Source organism: Stylophora pistillata, chromosome 10 (genome assembly GCF_964205215.1).
Source record: "Stylophora pistillata chromosome 10, jaStyPist1.2, whole genome shotgun sequence".
In the NCBI taxonomy this organism is placed as follows: Eukaryota; Metazoa; Cnidaria; class Anthozoa; order Scleractinia; family Pocilloporidae; genus Stylophora; species Stylophora pistillata.
Window position 1 is genome coordinate 16,564,964 of NC_142528.1, and position 13,782 is coordinate 16,578,745.

The following is a 13,782-nucleotide window of genomic DNA, read 5'->3' on the forward strand; positions in this document are numbered from 1 at the left end:
GCCTGTGTCAAAAGTTTCTTCACTATGCAACACGTCATTTTTAATTTTTTTTTCTTTTGTAGACAATGACTGAAAATAGCAGCAACTTTTTATTTTGCAACATTTCCCCTGTGACCAACTGTTAGATATTTTTCTTCAGATTAGCACGCTTACTTTGAGGGTCTTAGTGGGGGATAGCTGACGGTTGACGGTTAGTTTTTTTCCATTTTGACGGTTGACCGATAATTTTTAACGCCTATGGTAGTTGACGGTTGACAACCTCGTTCCCAGGGCCTCTCATCTTCTAGCCCCCTGGAAGATGAAAAATCAAAGATTTACTGTATCCCGTCGGTTAAACGGCCACAACATCTCTGCTCGAATATATCGCTTCTAAACACTGGACTTGTTTGTGTTTTAAACTGAGGTTACAATACCTGCTCGGAGATATAGCGACTCGAAGGCTGCTATAAAACATGCCGACCTAAAAAACGATAAAGACTATTTTGAAGATGACAAAGGAAATGAAGCAAAAATCGAGCAACTAAACGACTCTTCCCTAGGGACATTTTTTACTTTGTAAACACGTGACCAGACCAAACCAGGGTCTCCCTTCTCTCGCTCCACGAGGCTTGAGGATGAAAGACCCTGGGAAAGAGTTTGGACGGTTAAATTTCAAAGCCTTTGGTGGATGACGTTTATTAGGAAGATATATTTCTATGAGTAAACAATGTATAATGACTATAACGATCGTATTTCACACACGTTTAGGATTCTCTTTCAAACGATTGTTACGTTAATATCTTACACATATAAGGATCGACCTACATTCGATTGCTACGTAAGTATCTTATGTACTCTTTGGATTCTCTCTCATTTGATTGTTACGTTAGTATCTCGCGCACTTTAGGGTTCTCTTTCTCTCAGTGGTGAGAGCACTCACCTCCCATCACTGTGGTCCGGGTTCGATCTCCGGACCTGGTTTCACATGTGGGTTAAGTTTGTTGTTGGTTCTCGTCCTTGCTCCGAGGGTTTTTCTCCGGGTCCTCCGGTTTTCGACCCTCCGCAAAAACCAACATTCCAAATTCCAGTTCGATCTGGAAACAGTGGACAAGAAGAGCCACCCAGTGGAATATCCATTGCTAAATTATTTATTTATTTATATATTTACTATCTCTCACACTTTCAGAATTCTCTTTCATCGGATTCTTACGGTAGTATTAAGCGGTCTTTTAGAAAACTCTCTCATTCGGTTGTTACGTTAGTATTTAGCACACTTTATATAATTCTTTTTTATTTGATTGTAATTACGTTAGAATCTAAAGCACTTTCGGATACTTCTTTAATCGAATTCGTAAGTTACGTTAGTATTTTGTGCACTTTTAGAATTGTCCTACATTCGATTGTCACTTCAGTATCTCGCACTTTTAGAATTCTCATTGATTTGATTGGAACGTTCGTGTTTTCCTCGCTTTTAGCATTTTAAACATCGATTATAGATAAAAATGTCGTTGATCTCGAAGAAATCATTGATATGCTGGCGATGATAGCTTTCGACAGAGTACAAGACTCTCGACATGATCTAAGCTTGATCTCAGTTATGATCTTGTCGAACGGCAAGAAATGTTTCTTCATAATGAACGTCAACCGGTAAAGGCCTTGACATTTAACCATCAACTGCCAAAATCTGATAAAATTAATTGTCAGCCATCAAACCTATTCCCCATGACGGCTCTCTTTCAAGGGGTACGGAGCGGTATTAGTGGTCGCCAACAGAGTATAAAGGGGGACTATAGAAAATTGACGGCAAACTGTTTGAGTTCATTTCAAGTTTATTTCCAACTACATTTATAGTTCAAAGTGCTGCTCTAGTATGAAACCCATCACGGAACAATTTACAGCATTTTAACCTCAAGTGTTCTTCTCAGGAGTGGTACACCATTCTAATAAATTAATTCTTATTAATTCTTATTAAACATATCCAAAAAAGAAGTAGTGTTATCAGGTGTCCCACAGGGATTGGTCCCAGGACCCTTGCTATTCCTTATTTATATAAAGGATATATCTAACAGCTCTGATAAATTGAACTTCTACTTATTGATGATACCAATTTGTTATACGCTGACAAAAATCTCAAATCGCTTGAATCTACAGTTTTTGCAGAAATTTTTAGGGTTTATAACTGGCTGATCGCAAATAAATTATCACTTAATATAAAGAAATCTAATTTTCTCCTTTTTAGACCAACACAAGAATAGTTAAATCACCAAGTCAACTTGAAAGTACTTGACCATCAAAATTAACAACTCGTACAATTCTTTAGAATGCAAAAATTACGTCATTGGTTTGCTTATTGATGAAAATCTTTCTTGGAAATACCACATCGCCCACACTGCTTCAAAAATAAGTACAACAATTGGAATTACTGCCAGCCTTAGACACTATACCACTGAATACTTTACACCACATATACATATCGGTTATTCAGCCCTTCTTATTGTATGGCATAGTCGATGGGGCCAAGCTGCTAGAACTTACAAAAACGAAATTCTTATTCTTCAAAAATGCGCTCTCCGCCTCATGTTCTTTGGTGACTACAATTCTCATGCAGTACCTTATTTTGTCTCCTCTAGCTTTCTTCCCTTAGATCTACTCTACTTTAAATCCGTTGCTTTTCTAATGCATGATAAATCTAACAGCTTAACACCTACTAAAATATCTAACTTATTTGCTTCCAAACCTAATTTTCACTCATATAGTTCAAGATCATCTTCAAGAGGTGACTATTATGTTAAACACTCAAGGTTAGACAAACATACTAAGTCTTTTTCAAGGTACAGTGTAAAAATCTGAAACAGTTTATCGTGTGAAATGCGTCAAATGTCCAAAAATAACTTTAAAACCAATGTCCACGATACTTTACTCCGAATACTTTCAGAAGAAAATGATTATATTAGTTTACCCGACTTAATAACAAAATTTTCCTGAAAACTCGGCTTCGTATATTTGCAATGTAAACTTAATTAGATTGAATTTTTTTATTTATTTGTTTATTTACTTAGCATTTTTTCCTTTCTTTCTCTAGTCTTTCTTGTGAGCCAATTGTGCTGGCATATACATAAAATACGTGTAACCACTGCTCGCCTCGACTAGCTAATCTACTAACTGCGGGCAGTGGATATTGCTTTCTGTAAATTATGCCGTAGTTAATTAATAAAGTAAAGTAATTAAGATAACAGAAAAACAGTGGCGATAAGCCAAGTGATTAACGTTACAGTAAACAAAAATAGTTCAGCGTTCCCGGTCTAGCATATCATTGAGTTTGTGACCTTTGTAAATATTTATTTATAAAACCATATAATAGCGGAGCTCGCAGCGCGCGCAGCGTAGCCCCATAATTATACAAAATAGTAGCAGTAACCCATCAAGCCGAAAAAATTGGACCTATTACCGTACGGGCGTCCGCACAAGGTGCTACGTTTAGCATGCACGTGCACGCCAATGACACGGAGCTTTAGTTTTGTTGACGAGACGTGCGGGAAAATAAATGCGAGCTCCGCTTTTAGGCTTGGGTGAATTTATATATTAGTGTAATGCCACGATTCAAGTTTAATTGCGTTTAGCTGATAAAAGCAGAGCACTTAATTCGAGGGGAAGTTCATGATTTTAATCAGGTGAATACAGAAAAAGGTTCTCGTATAAGGTCAATTGACAATAGAGACTATTATCTTGGTGGGATTAAGTTGGATCGTGTTGATGTTGAGAAAGACCAAGGGGTTTTGGTTAGCCAAAATTTAAGCTGCAATAATCACGTTGATCTTATCTCTTTTAAAGCTCAAAGAATGCTCAATGTCCTTTATTGAACATGCACGAACATAAATGATATTAGTACAAAGAAATTACTTTATATCACTTTATAATCTTCCTTTTGTCGGTATATTGCTATTTTCATGTCTCTAACTATGCAAGCTGTTAACTAGTTATGATATCAGTAAAACTACAAAGTTTTGTGTGAATCTTAATAACGAAAAGGGATTTAGAAGTGAAGGGTAGTTGTCAACAGCCTTGTTGGGCTCAATTTGGGATTAGAGCACAAAATGCAATTAACAGTTTTTAAATTATCAGGTTAGTGCAAAAAGTCTTGGGCTTAGCAAGACCAGTGCCATCTTTCATTATTTGTTTATAATATAAGGGACAAAATGTTTTCTTACTGATCTCGCGCATAACGGGACGCCATTGTTACAAAACAAACAGAAATTTCTTTACCTTGGCAGCCGTTGCTATGCGATTTTCAGCCAATCACTCTTAAGTAATTTTGCCCGGGGCAATTGCAAAAATTAAGAAAAAAATGCCCTCTGCCTTGACCAATCACAATTCAGTAATTTTGCCCCTTATATGATAAACGTAGTTATTGTACATATACCGTTAAGTTACCATTTCTGTTCCTAACAAATTATCTGAAAATATATAATTTACACTTGGGAACGGGTAAGTCGAACTCCCTCGGATTACTCAAAGTACGTGAATATAACCCAGACCGTGTAAGAACGAAATTGTTTTGCTAAATTACCTTACATTTCTCAACTTCCGGTACACTCCGGCCATACACGTGACGTATTCGAAAAGTAATATGAAGATGTTACTTCCTGTCGGTCGATGTTACTTCGAAGTGACCACTTAATCGCTACATATCTGACTTTGAGGTGAACGAAATACACCTTACTTTGTACTAATAATTCTTGTTTCGTTTCAGGTTTAAACCACAGTATAAGTATTGAGCTGTAATGAGTAGCACGAAGGCGGCAGATAATTCTTCAATTGCAGGTACGTTTTTATGTGCTACCAATTTCAAGATATTTGTCTACGCACGTTCTAGATGAATACGAATTTTCATTGTTACCGTGGCAGCTTCTGCGTGAGTGAAAATCAACGGAAGCGACGTGTTTTTCGCGACACGTGGGTAAAGCCGTCAGGTACAAACCTCAAGGTATCGTTAACCCACTTGTGCAGATAAGCAGGCGCTAGTAATATGATGCGCCTTACTCGAGCGAAGATGCCTCTCTCTTCCTCTCTCTCTCTCTCTCTCTCTCTCTCTCTCTTTCTCTTCCTCTCTCTCTCTCTCTCTCTCTCACTCTGTCTCTCTCTCTCTCTCTCTCTGTCTGTCTGTCTGTCTGTCTCTCTCTCTCTCTCTCTCTCTCTCTCTCTCTCTCTCTCTCTCTCTCTCTCTCTCTCTTCTCTCTCCTCAAGCGCTGTCATTGGGAAACTCGATAACATCCGGGCTAACTTTAGCATATGTGGTTATATTCACTCTCAGTTTCTTTGGTAACATCTGTATAATTTACATTGTGGTTTCTTGTAAAAGGACGAGGACTAACTTCAATTTCTCAATTGTAAATATGGCGGTTTGAGATCTCCTTGTTTCTCTCTTCATTATGCCGTTTGAGGCGAGTAACAAATGTCCAATTGTTAAATGTTACCTAATCGTTTAGTTTCGGTACGAAAAACGCTCTTACTCACTCCCACCAGTTTAACACATTTTATATTCTCACGCTATTAGTTGGAGTTGTTACTGAAAGACCTTTTTTTGTGTGCTTCCCTGTCCTGCTAAGTGAAATTATTGTATATTGGGTTGTCTTGAATCCCAGGTGCAGTGGGAAAAGTCACGTGTAAGTTTGTTGACTTCTTGGGGAGCCAGTCCATTGCTGCGAGCATCATAACACTTGTCTTAATTACGGTGGATCGTTACTTTGCCGTTTTTCATCCACTTCGAGACATTTGCTTCATTCGAAACACAAAACTAGTCACCTCTGTGATATGGATCTCGTCATCCCTGTTATTTTTGCCGTTTTGCCGTATTTCTTGCTCTCTGATGTTGTAAAGAGTGTTGATGGTTTTCACTGGGAATGCAGATTGGTTTGGAATTTCTTTTCCCAAGACGGAAGTGAAGTGAAGTGAATGGTTTATTCAATACCTTAATGGCAGCATGGGCTGAATTGCTAAGGTTTACAATGTTATTAAGGTTGAGATCGGACGTCAGCATTATCAGGCGCCACTGGCAGCCGCTTCAGTCCGTGTAACGACCTCACCTTTCACCCCACCCATCCCACCCCAGGAGAGGACATCCATCACACAGTAATCTCGTACGTGGGAAATTAACGTCTCCTACCCCTAACCCTGCAGGAGACGGGGCCTACGGGTTATTAGTCCTTATCCGAGAAGACTAGAATATCTATCCATTTTTTGATATTATAGAAAGGTAGCAATTTCTCCTCAGTTATTTTAAGACCATGAGTGTTGGTCCGGCCGGGGCTCGAACCCTCGACCTCCCGCAAAGCACAATCCGGCGCTCTAACCAATCGCCAGAGCCTATTACATGACCATCTTCTTGATACTATATTTGGTTCCTCTTGTTGTCATCGCATGGGTTCATGTTCTTATCGGTACACCTCTTTTGTCACACCAGATCTCAGGGGAGTCAACAGCTCATCAGAGACATCGGAATGAACTGTCAAAGCTCAAGGTACTGCGCATGATCGTCATCGTGGCGGTGACGTTTGCGTTGTGTTGGTTGCCAACTCACATCCAGCATTTATTTATGAATTCAGAGGAATTCTTAGATATCTTTTCTGCCGAAATTGCTTTCCCACGAGAAGAAGCATTGGGACAGAACCACCTGTGGTTCTAACTCGCATACGAAAGACTGTACGTCAATGTAGTGCCACTGTTATCCCTCTTCACGCTCTACAGCGCGCACGGTATCAGAGCTGTGCGTTTTGAATTTTTCTTTAGTTAGCCAAGATTATTGAATCTTTTTTTGGCATTGGTTAGACAAGACGATTAAAATCTACCAAAACCATTAAAGATTGATGTTTTAGAAATTTGATCATCGCTGATCCGTTCTCAATAGTACTAGTATTATTCAACTAATGAAAAAAATGGTAATAAATGATAAGCAAACTTAAGGAAAAAGTTGCATAGTATATACCAAAAGCTACGGGTTAGAAGAACACGCTCGACCAGGTATTATCAACCAAAGCATAACTAAACCGTCAGTTTGGAAGAAGTATATTGACGACGTTATCTGTCTGTGAAAATAACTAAAGACAAAGTAGAAGAATTTGTAAGACGGGCAAACAGGTACCGCGATACAATCAATTCACGGCTGAGATTTCATACTCAGAAATTGTTTATTCTTAGACAAATACGCTGAGAAATTAAAATTAACATTTCTCAACAGTCCATCAAGGCCCTGAAGACCCATATAACATTTGGTCTCAGTAATAACTGTATGATTTTGAATGTGTGTGATGTAGCTCGGGCAGACAGAAGTATAGTTTACGAACCATAATTGATAAGGTTAACAGTAAAAGATGTGTTTGGTTGTCCTCATGTTATTTTGTCTAGGAAATGTAAGTACTGTAACCTACAAAAAAGAAAATATACAATAAAGTACTCCCTAAATAAGTAAAGTTTCAACAATGTTTCCCCGTGACCTGTTGCTGGTGAATGTCAGCATAAACAAAACTCACCATTGACGACTGAAGTCTAATTTTTTTTGCTTCTCTTTTCAAGTAAAGTATTGCGAAAAATATTTCCTGTAAAACGCCGAAAATCCGAAAATTCTTAATATGTTCCCTCCGAACATAAATCCCTTCTCTTGAGCTGTGTTGTGTCGGTAAAAAGTTTAAGGATTCCCCACGATATCTACATAGTATGATATATATTCCAGAAGTTTGGGACAAACGATTTTGGTGGTGTCACAGTAAATTTACTTCATCCTCCTCTAAGGCTCTGCAGTGCTCTTATTATCCTGTTTCATTGGTAGGTATTCTACTTTAGCCTCCCCTTAAATCTTGTTAGCGACGACTGATATACCCTCTGTTCCGCAGAAATCCCCGTGATCCCCCAAATTCTGCAAACCCTACCCCTCTGGCGATAAATCAGTAGTGACTGTCCGAAAAAACGATTTCCTTGAAGACCTTTACCTCAACCCTGTTATCATGTGTTGTGTCAATTTCTTTGCATGCCCAGTCTTTTGATCACGTGATTTTAATGTGAAGCATTAACTCATAACTGTCGAAAATGCACCCGATCCTTCTTTACAGGTTTAAAAATTAGCAATTTCCTGTCATAGATCGATAGAGTAAAATGGGGAAGACAGCTTTCAAAGGTCGGGCATACACAAATAAATTTTGGCCGGCTGCGTGCAAATTTCACGCGTAAAATATCAAAGGAAACATACAAAACGACCTTTGTTGAGCAAAGTACGAAATATGTAAAAGGAAACGAAGGTGACGAAAACAAAACTTGTGACCTTTCGTACACCACGCAAATTTAATTATGGGTATCTTGTTGATTTATCATTTTGTTTTGAGCTTCATCGACACAACCCACACGGTTTAAAACATCGTAATTAACTAGCCTGCGCAGTTTCTCATAATTCTTACAAGAAAGCTTGGTACTAACAGCCTGAAAGTATTCCATCTTATTACTGCAACGTTTGCAAATGCGTAGACGTTTGACTGCCGTGATAAAATGGGCTGGGATCTGATAATATACTCTTGACAGCTAAGCATTAAGGACGATCGCGATAAAAATCGTTATTTTCACAATTAAGGACCAAAAGCATTCTCAAATCTTCCTTTGAGTGCTATTAGATATAATAACTTTGGAATTATCGATTTATCTATTTTCAATTCAATAACCTTTTCCTTTTCCTTTGCAAATTTACTTATAGCTTTTTAACCTTCAAATACAGCGGAAAAAGTACAAGAGAATAGTTTATTTTCCGCTTGTAATTATTTCTAAATCCACGTGTTTGCAGAGTTCCTAACAGTGTGTTATCTGTTCTTTTAATTTTTGTCCAATTTCTGCACTCTTCACAAACAGAACTAAACCACTCCCTAGTCTGGGGACCATTAATTTCTACAATAATAAAGTTGTTGGGATGCCTTTGAAGAAAAAAGTTGACAAGGAATGATAGCTCATCTAAAAGAGAACCATCTTAATATTCTGTTACGAAAACCGAAAAAAAAAAAAAACTACCTGAAATTGCAGCCTCTAAGTAATTATTTGGCATAACGCGTTATTGTTTTTGTTTAGCTAATAAATGCGAAGGACACGTTTTAGAAATAATATATAAATGAAGAACTATTTTTAAGGCAATTGTTATTTTGGTCAATATCAAATGCTATTCCGATGCTATAGTTTCTAATTTCCCGTGATGTGGTTGACGGGTGAAAGCTATGTACAACAGAGTATATTACAATAGGCTGATGATCATGATGTGTACTTTCTGCCTATGCTACCGATGATGATCACGCCCTACCAAAAAGGGAATAAGTGTACTCCTAAAACTCAAAATCCTCTGCACTTACGTTCTCGAACCCTTTGACTGAGCCGAATTTGTTCACCATAGAGTTTAAAGGAACATCACGGATTAAGCTGCTGTCTGCAGAAATAGAACAAAACTGAATTATGAATAAAGGTTTTCGCAGGTTCTTATCGCTTAGTCCCACGCAAAAAAAGAATCAAAAAGGGCAGCTCTGAGACCGTGGACGCTGTTGAACGTGAAGGGGAATAACACTGGTACCATGTTGACGTACAGTCTTTCGTGTGCGACTTAGGACAACACGTGGTTCTGTGCGGATGTTTCTTTCAGTAGGGATTCGATTTCGGCTGAAAAGACATCAGAGAATTTCCCTCACTACATTGTTGAACCTTTGGTTTAAACCAATAAACAGACAAGGATTTATGGCACTGTTGGCGTCTGATATGAAAAATAAACCGGATACCAGGGGTTCAACTTAAAGCAAAGTTATATAAGTTTTAGTAAAATAGTAAATCAATAGATGTAGAATGTGAGCTGGTAACCAACACAGCGCAAACGTCACCGCCACCATGATGGTTGGCTCCCCTGAGATCTGGTGTGACTAAAGATGTCGACTAATAAGAACATAAACCAATGCGATGACAACAAGAGGAACCAAATATAGAAACAAGAAGATGGTCATGTAAGAGGCTCTGGCGATGGAAAGCTGGACACTTCCGTCTGAGGAAAAGGAATTCCAAACTATCACGCAGTAGAAGCTATTAGCACGGCATTACAACATCAAAGACCAAGATATACGGCAATAAAATACAGAGAAGATAAGATCCATATCATAGAGGTGACTAGTTTTGAGTTTCGAATGAAACGAACATTCCGAAATGGACGAAGAATGGCAAAGTAACGATCCACTGTAATGAAGACAAGTGTTATGATGCTGGCAGCAATTTATAAGCCCCCCCATGAAGTTAACGAATTTGCAAGTCACTTTTCCCACTGCCCCTGGGATCCATAACGAGCCAGTTTACAAATTTTTCACCTACAAAGACAGGGAAGTACAAAAGAGAGGTTTTCCAACAACAACTCGACCTCATAGCGTAGGAATACAAGATGTGTTAAAATGCTGAGAGCGAGTGAGAGCGTTTAGCATAACGTGAAACAACGATTAAGTAGCATTTAATAATCGGTTAACTATTACTCACCATAAAAGGCATAATGAAGAGAGAAACAAGGAGATCAGCAACTGCCATATTTAAAATTAGGAAATTGAAGTTAGTCCTCATTATTTTACGAGAAACCACGATGTAAATGATACAGATGTTACCAAAGAAGCTGAGGACGAATATATATATATCTTATTAAAAGTTTTGTTGTGTAGTATCGCTGAGTATTTTTACGAGTTGTGCCGTATTTTGACGAGCCCGTAGGGCGAGTCAAAATAAAAATAACGAGTAAAAATACTCAGCGATACTACACAACAAAACGTCTAATAAGTTATTTATTATCCAACACGCCAAACTGTTATTTCATTGCGGGCGAATTTTGCGGATATCTATTTACGGGTAGTGCGTGAGAGAAGTATGCGAAGCGGAACGGAATTGGCGAGTTATCGTGTTGCTGTTTCTATTTCCTTCAATAAGTGAAGAAATTTCATGGTCGTCTAGCTGTTTTTCTTCCTTTGATTCATCTTATAAACTTGGATCTATATTTGCCAGCCATTCTGACTCTTTGTTGTCGGAAATATGATTCAAATTGTCCACCATTTGTTTTTTTCGTAATTACAATCCAATTCTTTGCTTGCGCGATGCGAGAAAATTTGTTGAACCGGCACTCTAGAGTACAAATACCGCGTGATATTTGTACTCGTCTATGGCGTTATTTGTACTCTACGAAGTGTAGTTAGATAATATAACTACATATGCTAAAGTTAGCCATACGATACTGCTGACAGGAAAGTAACGGTTAACAACTGATAAATTCAAAGATTGCCACACCTAAAAAAAGAAAATGGAGAATAAATCAGCTTCGATTTCGAGATTTCTAAGATACTTATGTAACAAACAGTGTGAACCTAACTTAGCCTAGCTAACCTTAAACGACGACGTCGTCTACAAGCACGGAAACGAATTTTATTTTTTCGGGAAATTTTTACACCCTAAGTTCTCGATTAGCACCTTGTCTTGACTGAACTGATTTAAAATACATGCCTGCTCCCCTCAACCCGTTTTTAAAGACGTGATTACGTCATCATCGTTGCTTCCGTGCAGATGTCATGTTACAAACCTCAATAATATCTAGTATTCCAGTTTCAGAGAGGCTCGCTTAGGGTTCTTTATGTAACTCACGCCTGCGCAGCTGAGTAGTTTAACGACACCACAGGATTTGTACCGGAGGGTTTTGCAATAATTACCTTACTTCTGTCAATTAATGCTAAGATCGTCTCACGAAGAGGTAACAACACGAATTCTTGTTCATCCAAAACGTGCCAAAACAAATATTTTAAGACTTGTATGCAAACGGAAAACGTCCCCAACGTCCTCTTTCTTATTCTCTCAAGGAAGGAAGCTGGAGAGGGGGCCTTGAAAAGAGGTTGATGAAAACGTACATGCAATGGAAGAATTGTTTGCCGCCATCATAGAACCAAACCTCTCATACCACTCAGTGATCTTGCTGGTATTTTAACGAAACGTCCTGAACGTGTCCGTTTTTAAGTTTTTTAGAACTAGACACAGTATTTGAACTAGAATTTTTGGTTTCCGAGGCACGGACTTTGGTCTTCGCTTTTAGATTTGGGACAGATTGTGTCTTCTCTGTATTCGGCGGTTTTCCTGCGGGCTTTAGGTGTACGCGGTTTCTTCTGAGGAGTTGTATGAACGAAATGGATTATTCTGAACAATAAGTCCTTTTCTCCATTTTTGTCCTTTGGTTAGTCCTTCAGGCTTGATGTTTACTGTATCACCAGGTTTTAAAACACTCAGATCTTTGGCAGTTCGATTGTAATCATTTGAGACTTGGCTGTTTTCTTAGCTTTTTCCTCCAGGACCGTTTCAGTAATTTCTGATTTAAGCAGAGTGGCTTTCATAGGAATGTAAGATTTCAGTCTTCGGTGTAGAAATCCTTGAGCAGGTGATGTCGTCATATCAACTGTAGGTGTATTATGTTCATCGAGTAGGGCTTCGTAAGGATTTCAAGCAGAGTTTTCAGTCTTCCTCAAGATAGATTTGACGATCTTCACAGCTGATTCTGCTTTGCCATTACTCTGATGATGGTGAGGTGAGGATTTCGTGTGTTTTATCTGCTTCCTCTGCGAGAATTCCTTACAATCGAAATTCCTTCCACAGTCAGTGACAATCTCGTCGGGAAGTCCCCATCGTGAGAAGTGTTTGAGTAGCAAGGCAATGGTTTCAGTTGCAGTTTGGTCTCCTATCTTATCAAATTCGATCCAGTCGCTGTAGTAGTCGACCAATACCAGATAATGTTCCCCTTTAAACTCAAAAAGGTCGGCTGCGAGCTGGGACCAAGGTCTGTCAGGAGTAGAATGACTCATCAGACTTTCTTTTGGGTTCTTTCTTTGGAAGGATTGACAAACTTGACATGAAGATATGAACTATTTCAGTTGAGAGTTCATACCAGGCCACCAAAGAGATGTACGAGCACGTGTTAAAGTTGACTCGACACCCATGTGAGCTTGATGTAACTTTTCAGTTAGGCTTAATTTGTCTTAGTGTAGCTGGAACTACAATGCGATCACCTCTGTAGATGATGCCGTCATTGAATGATAGTTGATCTTTGCAACTCTAGAATGGAAGAACGTCTATTGGAAGACGTCTTTTACTGATGGACCAGTTTTCAGTGATGTAGTAGATTACTGACTGTAAGAATTTGTCCTGGGCAGTTTCCTCTGAAATTTCATTGAGGTGGCTTGTGACACTTGATCTTGAATAACCAAACCGATGGTTTCAACCTGAGGGGGAGGGGTGGGCTGGAGGATTTTGGTCGAGTCACGATAAATTTTTCTGATCCCCTCTGAGGCTCTGCAATGTTTTTATGATCCTTCCTATATTGGAAGTCAATTTCTTATAGTCCCCCCCCATTATATTATATTCAGTTGGCGACAACTGATCACCCCTCCGATCTCCTTGAAAACCATGTGATCCCCTCCCCCCCCCCAAGAAATCCTCCACCTTTCCCTGCACAAATCATGATCATGACTAATCCCTTACTGCGGAAAAAACTAAAAGCGAAAAGGAAAAAGGCTAAATGTAAATTAATTAGTTTTTAAATTATGCTGTGGCCATTCAAGGGACTCAATGTGGCTAACAGCAAGCTACAAAACAACCAAAAATAATTTAGTCGTAAGGCGTAAAAATTGACAAATTTTAACCGTTAGACGTAAACTTTACCATGGAAAAATGTTATTTGACCTCGTGGGAAAAGATTGACCGTCAATCAAAACTCGGAAAAATTTGAAAACGTTA

The 13,782-nt window shown here is 38.7% G+C and overlaps 2 pseudogenes; one reads left to right on the forward strand and one right to left on the reverse strand.

The window, feature by feature from the left end:
* The first annotated feature begins 4,760 nt into the window (after positions 1-4,760).
* Positions 4,761-6,917, forward strand: LOC148722001 (substance-P receptor-like; annotated as a pseudogene).
* A 2,748-nt stretch (positions 6,918-9,665) lies between these two features.
* Positions 9,666-12,851, reverse strand: LOC148722002 (neuropeptide FF receptor 1-like; annotated as a pseudogene).
* Between the last annotated feature and the right edge of the window lie 931 nt (positions 12,852-13,782).